Consider the following 14890-nt stretch of genomic DNA (forward strand, 5'->3'; position numbering starts at 1 on the left):
GACTTAGAAAATGAGCTTATGATTACTGGGCTTTTCGTTTGGGGAGGTTTTGATTTCTCACTCAGTCTTCTTACTAGTTACAGGTTCGCTCAGATTTTCTGCTTCTTCTTCAGTTACTTTTGTAGTTTATGTGCCCATAGGAATGTTTGTTTCATCCAAGTTGTTTTTTGTGCTGGTCTCAGCCTATTCATAATCACTGTTGTAGTTGGACTGGTCCTTGGGTTCTGTTATCTAACCAAACTTGGATCCCCTCCTCCTCTTGGAGTAAAGCCAACCTACTGAAACTGGATTGTGGTGAAGGAAAATGCAGTGTTTATTGTAAAGTACCATACAAGGAGTCCAGGGCATTTAATCCTCAAAGCACCTAAACTCCCCAGTGGGCTTCAGGGACCATTTTTAAAGCCAAAGTGAGGGAAGAGAATCTCAAGTTATGTGACCAACTCATGCACAATTCTCTGATTGGTTGATGGTGAAATAACAGGGCAACTGTTGTATCAGTCCTCAAACTCCTGCAGGCCTGGGGGCTATGTGCTCATGGTCACCAAGAGGTTAGCTTCTTCCATTTGGTGGAGGTTTTAGCATCTGTAAAACTGAAACAGGAAACCAAGATCTTGTTCCCAGAGCCAAAAATTGAATTTCACAAACTCACAGTCACACAGGCAAAATTTATGTTGACGTGTTGGGGGAGTTTGAAATTTCCTCGGTTCTGTCTCACCACAACAAAGATTTGAAATGGTGGACCAGTGTTACAGCTTGATTACAGCTTTGAGTTTTATTCTCAAGCAAAGGAAAATACACCCTCAAGGCATGAGGGCAGACCAACCCCAAAGGAAAGACCTCAATCTGTCTTGGCTTCCTCTTTTTATACATTTTGTTCCCTCCTCCCTGTACCTGTCCTATGCAAATTGCGCTGGCCAAGAAGGGGGCGTGTTTGTTTCACCTGAAATTTTCACTTCAGTCCATAGATTTTCTTTTGTCACATTTTCACGGGCTTTTCTCTATCTTTGTCTTTTAGCTACCACCATTTTGGACACCTTTTTCCTATTCTAACTACCTAATATTCCCCCCTCAAGAGATGGGAGGCCCAATTCTTTGGAAATAGTGGCATCGAGGTCTTGCTGGTTACTTCCTGCTGGGCTGGGATGATGAGGGGCATTGGGCCTCCCCCTCTTGCTAGTCTCAAGTCTCAGAGTCCATATAGTGCTGTCCATCCAAGGGTGAGTGACATTTTCTGTGGTCAGGTATAGTTTTATATACCCTTGTTGAATTGGCACAGCATGTTGTAGCTTGTTGACCTGGGCAGAGACAAATGGGTTAGACAATTGATAATACATGGAGCAACCATAAGCAGCATCAATATGGTGATAACAGGATTAGTTGGGGCACTAGCCAACTCCAAATCCCCTCTCACCAAGAGAATTATCCCCCAAAGACAGATTGTAGCCACCCCAAGAACTCTCCAGCTCATTCTATGAGATCCCATAGGATCTGAATGTTTTTCTTGAGGCCTGTGAGATTTTCTTCAACTTAGCTGGAGGTATTTAACCAGAAAAAACACATCTCATTCAAGATGGCTCAAGTCCCTCTTTGTTCAGGGATTAGGAGGTCTATCTCCTGTCTATTTTGGAGTACAACCTCTGCCAAGCTGTGTAGGCCCTTTAGAACTATCCTGAGAAATCTTATCTTCAGAAACTTAATTTTGGGGGTGTTCATTAGAATGGCACTAATTTGTAGTCCTGAATAGGCATCTGCTATCTCCCAGGGGCTCACAGGTGTATTGAGTGTCCTCTTCTGTTTTCTTCCATGGCTTGAATCATGAGTAGTGAATCCAGGAGTCATGTCCTGGTACCTTGACTGTTGTGAGGGTAGAAAGTATTACATGACAGGGACCCTTCCATGTGGGCTGGACCTTTGGGGACCCATCTTTCCAGACTTAATTTAGGACTTGAGTCCCTGGAGCATATAGTGGTGGCTCTTTAGAATCTTTTGGGTCCTGATTGACACCCCACAAGTGTATATCTTGTAAGAATTACTCAATGGCCATTGTATAAGATTGGAAGGTCTGAGCCTCTGGATCTAGGAAGAGGTCATTGACATAAACAAAATGTCTCCCATATAGCATCTCATAAGGACTAAGACCAACCTGTTCCTTAGGGGCAATGCCGGTGTGGGGGAGAGCTATCGGTAAAGCCTCCTTCCATCCCATGGATGTCTCCTGGATTATATTTTTTTTATCACTTTAAGAATCTCTTTCTACTTTTCCTGAAGAATGAGGCCTCCAGGCACAATGGAGATAATAAGTAATGCTTAATGCTTCACTTAGGCATTTACTTAAGGACCCCTCGGGTGCCCTTGGAAGTAAATGATGTCCCATTGTCACTTTATAATGACCCAGGCAGACCAAATCTTGGAATGATTTCATGGAGCAATTTTTTTACCACCTCCTCAGCCTTCTCAGTCCAGGTGGGGAAGCCTTCAATCCATCCTGTGAATGCATCTATCATGACTAGTAGGTATTTTTACCCTTGAGAAACTGGCATCTGGGTCAATTTCATCTGCCAGTCCTCTCCTGGGTAGGCCCCACGTTGTTGGATGGGCTGGGCCAGCTGGGGTCTTCAAGCTCCTTGGGGGTTGTTTAATTGGCAAGTGAGACAAGAGGAGACCACTTGCCTTATAGTCGTTTGGAGGTCTGTTCCTCTGAAGGACCTTTCTAGTAATCTTTGGAGGGCCTTTTCCCCTAAATGAGTGGTAGGTAGCATGTAAGGAGTTAACCAACTTTCATTGGAGGTTCCCAGGCAGAAAAAGGAGTCCTCCCTTTTGGAACCACCCCATATGATCTTCTTGAAAGCCCTTGCTCTTAGCTTTAAGAGTCTCACCTTCAGTATATGAAGGAGTTCTGGCAAATTAGTCTGTAGAACTAAGGTGGTCACCCCTATTAGGTCATGATTCTGTAATGCTGCTCTCCTAGCTGCCTGATCAGCTGCTTGGTTCCCTCATGCCACTTCTGTGCTCCCTTTTTGGTGTCCTTTACAGTGGGAGACTGAATCCTTAGTGGGCAGATGGACTGCCTCCAAGAGTCGAAGAATCTGATCACCATATTTGTTGGGGACCCTCGGGTGGTCAAGTGGCCCCTTTCTTTCCAAATAGCATCATGTGCATGTAGCACCAGAAAGGCATACTTGGAATCAGTGTAAATGACTCCTCTTTTTCCTTTTCCCAGCTCTAAAGCTCAAGTCAGGGTTATGAGTTCATCCAATTGGGCTGAAGTACCTGGTGGCAAAAGTTTAGCCTCTATGGTCTCAAAATTGGAGACTACTGCATATCTGCCTCTTCTTTTTTCCACCTAAGACAAAGCTGCTTCCATCAGTGTACCAGATTTCCTCAGAATTGGTCAGAGCATCTTCTGGCAATCCCTCTTGGGTTTTGTCCAGTGGTCCAAGGTTTCTAGGCAAGAGTGAAAGGGGAGAGAGCCATGGGGGTAGGCAGGAGGGTGGGTGGGTTAAGAACCTCACAAGGGGATATAGTGAGGCCTGGATTTTCCATCAGAACTACTTGATATCTGAGGATTCTTTGATCTGACATCCATAAATGGCCTCTCCCATTCAGGAGTTGTTTCACTTGGTGGCTGGTAAAAATAGTTAGTTCTCCCCCAAGAGAGAGTTTTAAAGCATCCTCTATCAGGACTGCAATCACTGCAAGATTTAGAAGGCAGGGAGAGATCTCTTTCCAATAAGGGAGCAGGACACTCAGGACCACCAGAAACTGGTGGGAAAATATTTGCCATCCCAAATTGTTGCATCTTCATTTGCAACAAAGAAGTGCAAAGGTGAATTTTTTCTAATTGTTTTTCCTGTAGCACCCAAAATGGTACAGGTTTGGGAGGAGAAGTCTCCAGAGTAAGAGGTCAGGTCAGAGTAGGTAGCCCCTGTGTCAACCAAGAAATTCTTGGACCTATCTGCCACATCCAATTGCACCCTTGGCTCCAGCCCCGTGATGATTATCTGTGACAGGTGGGCTGGCTGAAGCGGGCCACTTCAGTCCTGTTGAACCATTGTGAGGGAAGGCTTGGCACTTGACCTTGAAGTTCTTGGGTCCCAAGGGCAAAGTGCTGCCCAATGTCCCAATTGATGGCATTTGTAGCAAGCCATTTTAGGAGACTTTCCATGATTCGTACACTCTTTGGCCCAATGTCCCACCTGTCTACAGATTAGGCATTTGTCTCATGCCTCGTCCTTCAAGGACCCAGGGTTTGCCATAAGGCTTCCCTGGAGGGTGGCCAGCATCCGGGCATGCCTTGTCTCTTTCCCTTTCTCCCTTTCTTGGCCCTTGGCCTCCCTCTCCTGTTCTGTTATAAAAGATATTGGTGACTGGACCATCTCATCTAAAGAGCCATCAGGGTCCTGCTGCTATACCTGTTGTAACTCTATCCTGATGTCTAATGCACATTGGGTCTGGAATTTGTCCTTTAAAATCACCTGTCCCTTGTAAGATTCTAAGTCTAGATTGGTAAACTTTTGGAGGGCCTCTTTTAGCCTTTCTCATTGGACTCCCGAGTTATTGCTGAGATGGGGCACAGTCCCACAACTAGTAAGCTTCTTTTTATTTCTATGGGTGGACTTCCTTAGGGGTGAGTCTTTCTAAAGTTTATTGTGTCCAGTACTGTTGCAACCTGAGAACCGGGCATCCTCAGGTCAGGGTGCAGATCCCCAGGCAAGTTGAGGCATGACAACCTCCTGAAGATCAAATTCCCAGGCAGGTTGAAGCCCAGTATGATGTGCTGGTGAGAACCCTCAGAGGGATGACATTCAAAGGCTACTGCTGTGTAGCAAGTTCCGAAAGTAGTCAGCTTTAAAAACATAAATTTATTATTATCTCACAGTTTCTTCATGTTAACAAATAGTCGTGCTGCAGATGAGCTTTCTGTTCAGGGTCCTACAATGGTCCTTTCATGAGAGGATTGGAGTCCTTCCCTAACTCCCCGATTTCTGGAAGATTTCAGTTCCTCATAGTAGCAGGACTGAGATCTTGTTTTCTTCTCTCTGACAGCCGAGAACCAGGCTCAGTTCCAGGGCTGCCTGTATTCCTTCTCATCTAGTGTTGCTGTTGTTCAGTTGCTAAGTCAGTTACGACTCCTTGCTACCCCGTGTACTACAGCATGACAGGCTCCCCTGTCCTTCACAGTCTCCCAAAGTTTGCTCAGATTCATGTCCATTGAAGTGGTGATGCCACCCAATCATCTCATCCTCTGCTGTCCCATTCTCCTTTTGCCTTCATTCTTTCCCAGCATCAGGGTCTTCTCCAATGAGTGGATTCTGCACATCAGGGGCCAAAGTATTGGAGCTTCACCTTCAGTCCTTCCAATGAATATTCAGGGTTGATTTCCTTTTGAATAAACTAGTTGGAACTTCTTGCTCTCCAAGACACTCTCAGGAGTCTTCTGCAGCACCGCAGTTCAGAAGCATCAATTCTTTGGTGATCAGCCATCTTTCTGGTCTCTTCTGTGCCCTCTCACAGTGCACTACTAAATCTATCCAGAGATCAGCAGAAGAAACTCCCTCCTGTCAAAACTCTCTCAAACTCTAAATCTTTTTCTCCAAGTACAGTCCAACTCTTCTGAGGGTTAGAGCAAGTCCGACCAGGGTAAACTCTCTAAGTCAGTTAATGGAGGACTTGAATTCTACCTGCAAGAATCTCTTCACAGAAACACCTGGGTTGGCTTTTGATTGAACACCTGGCAGAATATGGGGATAAGGGTGAGGCTGCCAAATTAGAATTCTTTTTACCTCAAGGGGCTTCAGGACAGGGTGCTCAGGGGCCGCTGCTGATGTGCTCAGTCTTGGCCAACTCTGCAACCCCGTGAACTGTCTGCCAGTTCTGCTGTCTGTGGAATTTTCAGGCAAGAATACTGAAGTCAGTTGCCATTTCCTTCTCCAAGATCAGGGGCTGCAGAAAATATGGATTTTATGCTACCACCATTGTCAAAATATAGTAGTTTTCCACCATCAAGTATCCAGTTCTAATCTGTAGGAATTAGTTCCCATCTAAGAACGGACATTGCAGAGATGTGTGATTGGAGTCCAAGGTGGGTGGTTAATACCTGGACATTGAGTCTCAGATACAGACTCTGCCACACACCATCACATGGTGGGGATGGAGGGTGATGCTCAGCATGAAGTGTCATGCCTCTGTGTACCTACTGTGATAACCAGGAGGCTTAGTCATGCTCAGAAGTCAACAAGAAAATAAACCCTTGTGAGTTCCAGAGTTTGTTCTTGACTAAAGATTCTCCTGTCCCTCTGTCCTTCCAGGGACAGAATTAATCATTCAGATTCCATAAAATTCTAACATTCAGAAGCTGGAGAAAACTATCCACAAATATACCAACTCTATCTGTGTCCTCTATTCTTGATTTTTCTATGTCTAAAAATAAAAATGGTGGAAGGGTCATTACCCAGAGCAGGAAAACATGACTGTGGTCCCCTCTCTGCTGGGTCCCAGGAGGAGGATCCCGCACTGACTGTGATCATCTACGTGGGGCTGAGCCTCTCTCTGCTGTGCCTCCTCCTGGCGGCCCTCACCTTCCTGCTGTGCAAAGCCATCCAGAACACCAGCACCTCGCTCCACCTGCAGCTCTCGCTCTGCCTCTTCCTGGCCCACCTGCTCTTCCTCACAGCCACTGACAGAACTGAGAGCAAGTTACATCTACTGTCCCAGAATATCCCTGTCACAGGGGCTGCTGAGTTCATGGAGCCATGCTTCTTTGGACACTTTAATAAAATGACTTGGGTTCCAGGCAAGGTTAGATTGGTAAATAACCAATTTCACATTGACTGCCGCAACTAGAAGATAAAGACTCTGTTGACAACTCCTTCTTATACATCAAAGTTCTCCCTAGTGGCAAGTTATAGAAATACCCGGGCGGTGCTCCACCCTGACAGTCCCTCCTGGTGACATTTGACAAGCCACCTTCCTCCTCCTCCCCCAGGTGCTGTGCGCCATCATCGCAGGTGCCTTACACTATCTCTACCTGGCCTCCTTCACTGGATGCTGCTGGTGGGCCTGCACCTCTTCCTCTCTGCACGCAACCTGACAGTGGTCAGCTATTCCAGTGTCAACAGGTTCATGAAGAAGGCCATGTTCCCTGCGGGCTACAGAGTCCCGGCTGTGATTGTGTCCACTTCTGAAGCATCCAGGCATCATCTTTATGGGACTTCCACCAGGTGAAATAAATTCTCACTTTTTATCTCTCTAGTGCAACCATGTGTGGAGATTTGTTCACAGTCATAGAAAAAATGTAGCACTTAATTATGGCAGATCATAATATACAGACACTAAGTAATAATCCCTAGGTCATCTTTCTGGTGGAGGATGATAATAATTAAGCAGAATGCCTTCAACCTCTTTTCATGAAATAACAAAGAGGAAATTAAAGGAAGTGCTTAGGGCATCATTTAGAAAAATATAACCTGCTTTTTTATCCTAAATCTATTGGATGTTTCAATTTTTCTTTTGTAATAGTAGAGCTGATATAAACAATCAAAACAATAAACTATCATAATTAAGCATTTACAAGATGCTTACTTTGTGCCAAGGCATTTTTCTAACCATTTTAATGTATGTTAATTCAATTAATCCTGATACCAATACTATGAAGTAGATACTGTCATTCACCTCACTTTACAGATAAGAAAACTGAGGCACAAATAGCTTACGTAAATGCCCAAAGGTGCACAGCTTAATTCAGTTTAGTAGGTAGCCAAGCTTAATTCAAATTCAGAGAGTCAGGCTCCTTAGATTGTACTCTTAATTCAACTTTTATTATTAGGTTTAATGTTTTTACATTTTTACTGAAGTATATCACATATACAACAAAATTCACCCTTTAAAAGTATAAAGACCAGTGGCTTTTAGAATAGTCACATAGTGCTGCTATCACCACAGTCTAATTTTAGAACATTTTCAATTCCCCCAAAGAAACTTCATACACAATAACATTCACTCCTCATTTCTGTTACCCACTCCTCTGTCCCAACCCTTGACAACTGCTTACCTGCTTTCCATCTCTGTTGGATATTTCATATGAATGCAATCATGCATGTGGTCTTTGTGACTAGATGTTCTTACTTAGCCCAGTGTTTTCAAGGTTCATTCATGTTGTAGCATGTATCATGGCCTCACTCTTTGTTGTTGTTTTTGTTGCTATTGTTTTGCAAATAATATTTTATTATATGTTTCTCCATTGACACAGAGTCTTCCTAGTTGACCTAGAGGGATAGAATGGGGACAGAAGGGAGGGGGACAAGAGGGAGGGGCCATATGTATACCTATGGCTGATTCATGTTGGTGTTTGACAGAAAACAACAAAATTCTGTAAAGCAATTATCCTTCAATTAAAAATAAACAAATTTAAAAATATATATTTCATTATATGGATATGCCACATTTTGTTTTTCCATTGATCAGTTGATAGACATTTATGTTATTTACCTTTTTGTAAAGCTATTACAAATGATGTCACTATGAACATATATGTATATGTTCATTTTTCCTGGTTATATATCTACTTTACAAGGAGAATTTCTGGGGTCAAAATGGAAAATCTGTTTAGCATTCTGACAAACCACCACCTGTTTTCCAAAGCTTCTGAACCATTTTACATCCCCAACAGCAACATACAAGGATTTCAATTTATCCACATCATTATCAATACTTATGTTCCACATTTCAAAATTTGGCTATCCTAATGAGGGGTAAGTGAAATTTCATTGTGGTTTCAATTTGTGGTTTCAATTTGTGGTTTCACCAGTGACTAATAATGTTGGGCATCTTTCCACAGGTTTATTGACCATTTGCATATTTTCTTTGGAGAAAAACAGATTCAAATCTTTTGCCTGTTTTTTTTAAACTTTTGATGTTATTAGTATTGGCATTGAAAATACTATCTAATATCTTTTCAGAAAAAATATGCAGTTGGATTAAAACACGCAAAGCCTAACATAAAGCCATTTGTCAAAGAAGATATGTCTATAAGGTCAAGATGAAATATTACAAAGAAGAACAAAGAAGGGTGTTACTGCACATAAGAGGCAAAAAGTTAGTAACTGGTACAATCCACCTCTTTCACTTCTAGAAGAACTATGGACAGAGGTTCATGACACTGAACAGGAGGCAGTGATCAAGACCATCCCCAAGAAAAAGAAATGCAAGAAGGCAAAATGGCTGTCTGAGGAGGCCTTACAAATAGCTGAGAAAAGAAGAGAAGCTAAAGGCAAAGGAGAAAAGGAAAGCTATACCCATCTGAATGCAGAGTTCCAAAGAATAGCAAGGAGAGAAAAGAAAGACTTCCTCAGTGATGAATGCAAAGAAATAGAGGAAAACAGTAGAATGGGAAAGACTAGAAATCTCTTCAAGAAAATTAGAGATACCAAGGGAACATTTCATGCAAAGATAGGCACAATAAAGGACAGAAATGGTATAGACCTAACAGAATCAGATGATATTAAGAAGAGGTGGCAAGAATGCACAGAAGGACTATACAAAAAAGATCTTCATGACCCAGATAACCACGATGGTGTGATCACTCACCTAGAGCCAGACATCTTGGAATGTGAAGTCAAATGGGCCTTAGGAAGCATCACCATGAACAAAGCTAGTGGAGGGGATGGAATTCCAGTTGAGCTATTTCAAATCCTAAAAGACGATGCTATGAGAGTGTTGCACTCAATATGCCAGCAAACTTAAAAAACTCAGCAGTGGCCACAGGACTAGAAAAGGCCAGTTTTCGTTCCCATCTCAAAGAAAGGCAATGCCAAAGAATGCTCAAACTACCAAACAGTTGCACATATCTCACACACTAGTAAAATAATGCTCAAAATTCTGCAAGCTAGGCTTCAAAAGTACATGAACCAAGAACTTCCAGATGTTCAAGCTGGATTTAGGAGAAAAAAAAAAAAAACAGAGAAACCAGAGATCAAATTCCCAACATCTGTTGGAAAATTTAAAAAAGAGAGAGTTCCAGAAAAATATGTATTTCTGCTTTATTGACTACACCAAAGTCTTTGACTGTGTGGATCACAGGAAACTGTGGAAAATTCTTCAAGATATGGGAATATCACCACCTTACCTGCCTCCTGGGAAATCTGTATGCAGGTCAAGAAACAACAATCAGAACCAGACATGAAACAATGGATTGATTTAAATTGGGAAAGGAGTGTGTTGAGGCTGTATACTATCACCCTGCTTATTTAACTTATATGCAGAGTACATCATGCAAAATGCCAGACTGGATGAAGCACAAGCTGAAATCAAGATTGCTGGGAGAAATATCAATAACCTCAGATATGCAGATGACACCACCCTTATGGCAGAAAGCAAAGAAGAACTAAAGAGCCTCGTGATGAAAGTGAAAGAAGAGGGTGAAAGAGCTGACTTAAAACTCAACATTCAAAAAACTAAGATCATGGCCTCTTTCCCATCACTTTATGGGAAATAGATGGGGAAACAATGGAAACAGTGACAGACTTTATTTTCTTAGGCTCCAAAATCACTGCAGATGGTGACAGCAGCCTTGAAATTAAGACACTTGCTCCTTGGAAGAAAAGTTATGACCAACCTAGACATCATATTCAAAAACAGAGACATTTTTTTGCCTACAAAGGTCCCTCTAGTCAAAGTTGTGATTTTTCCAGGAGCCATGTATGGATATGAGTTGGACTATAAAGAAAGCTGAGCACCAAAGAATTGATACTTTGGAACTGTGGTGTTGGAGAAGACTCTTGAGAGTCTCTTGGACTGCAGGGAGATCAAACCAGTCCATCCTAAAGGAAAGCAATCCTGAATAGTCATTGGAATGACTCATGATGAAACTGAAACTCCAATACTTTGGCCACCTGATGCGAAGAACTGACTCATTTGAAAAGGCCCTGATGCTGGGAAAGATTGAAGGCAGGAGAAGGGGATGACAGAGGATGAGATGTTTGGATGGCATCACCGAATCAATGGACATGAGTTCGAGCAAACTCCAGGAGTTGATGATGGACAGGGAAGCCTGGCGTGCTACAGTCCATGGGTCACAGTTTTTGACACCACTGAGTGACTGAACTGAACTGAACTAAACAAGCAACGCTTTTGACTTTTTAGAACCAGGTACATATTTCTACACATATTTGAACATATCAATATATCCATCAGGATATATATTCCCTTATAGCTCAGTTGGTAAAGAATCTGCCTGCAATGCAAGAGACCCTGGTTCAATTCCCGGCTCAGGAAGATCCCCTGGAGAAGGGAAAGGTTACCCACTCCAGTATTCTGGCCGGGAGAATTCTATGGACTGTATACTCCATGGGGTCGCAAGGAGTTGGACACAGCTGAGCGACTTTAACTTTCATATATCCATCATCAACAACAATACACTCTATGTTTCTACCTTATGGATACAGTCATCCATCTGTAAGTGAAGATGATTTTACCTTCGCAGAGAAAAAAGCCACATCCTGCCAATATCAATTATTTCATAATTTCTTTGGTTTATTTTTAAATTTAAGTATAGTTCATTTACAAGCTTGTATTAATTTCTTCTGTACAGCAAAATGATTCAGTTATATATGTACATATACATATATAGTCTTTTTTAAATATCCATTCTATTTCATGTTTTGTTTAAATTGGAGGATAATTGCTTTACAATATTGTGTTAATTTATGCCACACAACAGCATGAATCAGTCATAATTACATACATATATCCTGCCCCCCTTGAGCCTCCCTCCGTTTCCCCCATCCCACCCCTCCAGGTCATCACAGAGCACCAGTCTGGGCTCCCTGCATTATATAACAACTTCTCATCAGCTATCATTCAACTAACAGCTTCTCACCATTACACATGGTGGTGTATATATGTCAATGCTGCTTTCTCAATTCATCCTACCCTATTCTTCCCTCCCTGAGTCTACAAGTCCTTTCTCCATGTCAACATCTCCATTTCTTCCCTGCAAATAGCTCCATCAGTACTATTTTTCTAGATTCCATATAACCACATTACTATATATTTTCTCTTTCTGACTTACTTCACTCTGTATAACAGTTTCTAGGTTCACCCACCTCACTATAACTAATACAAATTCATTCTTTTTTACAGCTGAGTAAGATTCCATTGTATATATATACCATAACTTCTTTTTTTTAATTTCACTATTTCCTATTTATTTTTTCTCATATATATAGACATTTTCAACAAAAATGAGATCACACTGTAGTTATTTTTTCTTTTTTATGTATTTATTTATTTTAATTGGAGGCTAATTACGTTATAATATTGTAGTGGGTTTTGCCATACATTGACATGAATCAGCCATGGGTGTACATGCGCCTCCCATCCTGAACACCCCTCCTACACCCTCCCTCCCCATCCCATCCCTCAGGGTCATCCCAGTGCACCAGCCCTGAAGTCCCTGTCTCATGCATCGAACCTGGACTGGCAATCTGCTTTGGGGGGGGGGGGCGGTTAAACTTTATTTAATTTTTTTTTTACTTTAAAATACTATATTGGTTTTGCCATACATTGATATGAATCTGCCACAGGAGTACATGAGTTCCCAACCCTGAACCCCCCTCCACCACCCTCCCCATATCATCTCTCTGGGTCATCCCAGTGCACCAGCCCCCAGCATCCTGTATCCTGTATTGAACCTAGACTGGCGATTCTTTTCTTACATGATAGTATACATGTTTCAATGTCATTCTTCCAAATCACCCCACCCTGTCCCTCTCCCACAGAGTCCAAAAGTCTGTTCTATACATCTGTGTCTCTTTTGCTGTCTCACATACAGGGTTATCATTGCCATCTTTTTAAATTCCATATATATGTGTTAGTATACTGTATTGGTGTTTTTATTTCTGGCTTACTTCATTCTGTATAATCGGCTCCAGTTTCAAACACCTCATTAGAACTGATTCAAATGTATTCTTTTTAATGGCTGAGTAATACTCCATTGTATATATGTACCACAGCTTTCTTATCCATTCATCTGCTGATGGACATCTAGGTTGCTTCCATGTCCTGGCTATTATAAACAGTGCTGTGATGAACATTGGGGTACATGTGTCTCTTTCAATTCTGGTTTCCTCGGTGTGTATGCCCAGCAGGGGGATTGCTGGGTCATAAGGCACTTCTATTTCCAGTCTTTTAAGGAATCTCCACACTGTTCTCCATAGTGCTGTACTAGTTTGCATTCCCACCAACAGTGTAAGAGGGTTCCCTTTTCTCCACACCCTCTCCAGCATTTATTACTTGTAGACTTTTGGATCACAGTCATTCTGACTGGTGTGAAATGGTACCTCATTGTGGTCTTGATTTGCATTTCTCTGATAATGAGTGATGTTAAGCATCTTTTCATGTGTTTGTTAGCCATCCGTATGTATTCTTTGGAGAAATGTCTATTTAGTTCTTTGGCCCATTTTTTGATTGGATCATTTATTTTTCTGGAATTGAGCTGCATAAGTTGTTTGCATATTTTTGAGATTAGTTGTTTGTCAGTTGCTTCATTTGCTATTATTTTCTCCCATTCTGAAGGCTGTCTTCTCACCTTGCTGATAGAGAAGGCTCTACACATGGACATCACCAGATTGATTTGATTCTTTGCAGCCAAGATGGAGAAGCTCTATACAGTCAACAAAAACAAGACTGGGAGCTGACTGTAAATCAGATCATGAACTCCTTATTACCAAATTCAGACTGAAATTGAAGAAAGTAGGGAAAACCACTAGACCATTCAGGTATGACCTAAATCAAATCCCTTATAATTATACGGTGGAAATGAGAAATAGATTTAAGGGACTAGATATGATAGATAGAGTGCCTGATGAACTATGGAATGAGGTTCATGACATTGTACAGGAGGCAGGGATCAAGACCATCCCCATGGAAAAGAAATGCAAAAAAGCAAAGTGGCTGTCTGGGAAGGCCTTACAAATAGCTGTGAAAAGAAGAGAAGCAAAAAGCAAAGGAGAAAAGGAAAGATATAAGCATCTGAATGCAGATTTCCAAAGAAAAACGAGAAGAGATAAGAAAGCCTTCATCAGTGATCAATGAAAAGAAAGAGGAAAACAACACAATGGGAAAGACTAGAGATCCCTTCAAGAAAATTAGAGATACCAAGGGAACATTTCATGCAAAGATGGGCTCAATAAAGGACAGAAATGGTAGGGACCTAACAGAAGCAGAAGATATTAAGAAGAGGTGGCAAGAATACACGGAGGAATTGTACAAAAAAAGATCTCCATGACCCAGATAATCACGATGGTGTGATCACTCATCTAGAGCCAGACATCCTGGAATGTGAAGTCAAGTGGGCCTTAGAAAGCATCACTACAAACAAAGCTAGTGGAGGTGATGGAATTCCAGTTGAGCTATTTCAAATCCTGAAAGATGATGCTGTGAAAGTGCTGCACTCAATATGCCAGCAAAATTGGAAAACTTCAGCAGTGGCCACAGGGCTGGAAAAGGTCAGTTTTTATTCCAATCCCAAAGAAAGGTAATGCAAAAGAATGCTCAAACTACCACACAATTGCACTCATCTCACATGCTAGTAAAGTAATGCTCAAAATTCTCCAAGCCAGGCTTTAGCAATAAGTAAACTGTGAACTTCCTGATGTTCAAACTGGTTTTAGAAAAGTCAGAGGAACCAGAGATCAAATTGCCAACATCCACTGGATCATGGAAAAGAAAGAGAGTTCCAGAAAACATCTATTTCTGCTTTATTGACTATGCCAAAGCCTCTGACTATGTGGATTACAATAAACTGTGGAAAATTCTGAAAGAGATGGGAATACCAGACCACGTAACCTGCTTCTTGAGAAATCTGTATGCAGATCAGGAAGCAACTGTTAGA

This window comes from Ovis aries, chromosome 5, assembly GCF_016772045.2.
Source record: "Ovis aries strain OAR_USU_Benz2616 breed Rambouillet chromosome 5, ARS-UI_Ramb_v3.0, whole genome shotgun sequence".
In the NCBI taxonomy this organism is placed as follows: Eukaryota; Metazoa; Chordata; class Mammalia; order Artiodactyla; family Bovidae; genus Ovis; species Ovis aries.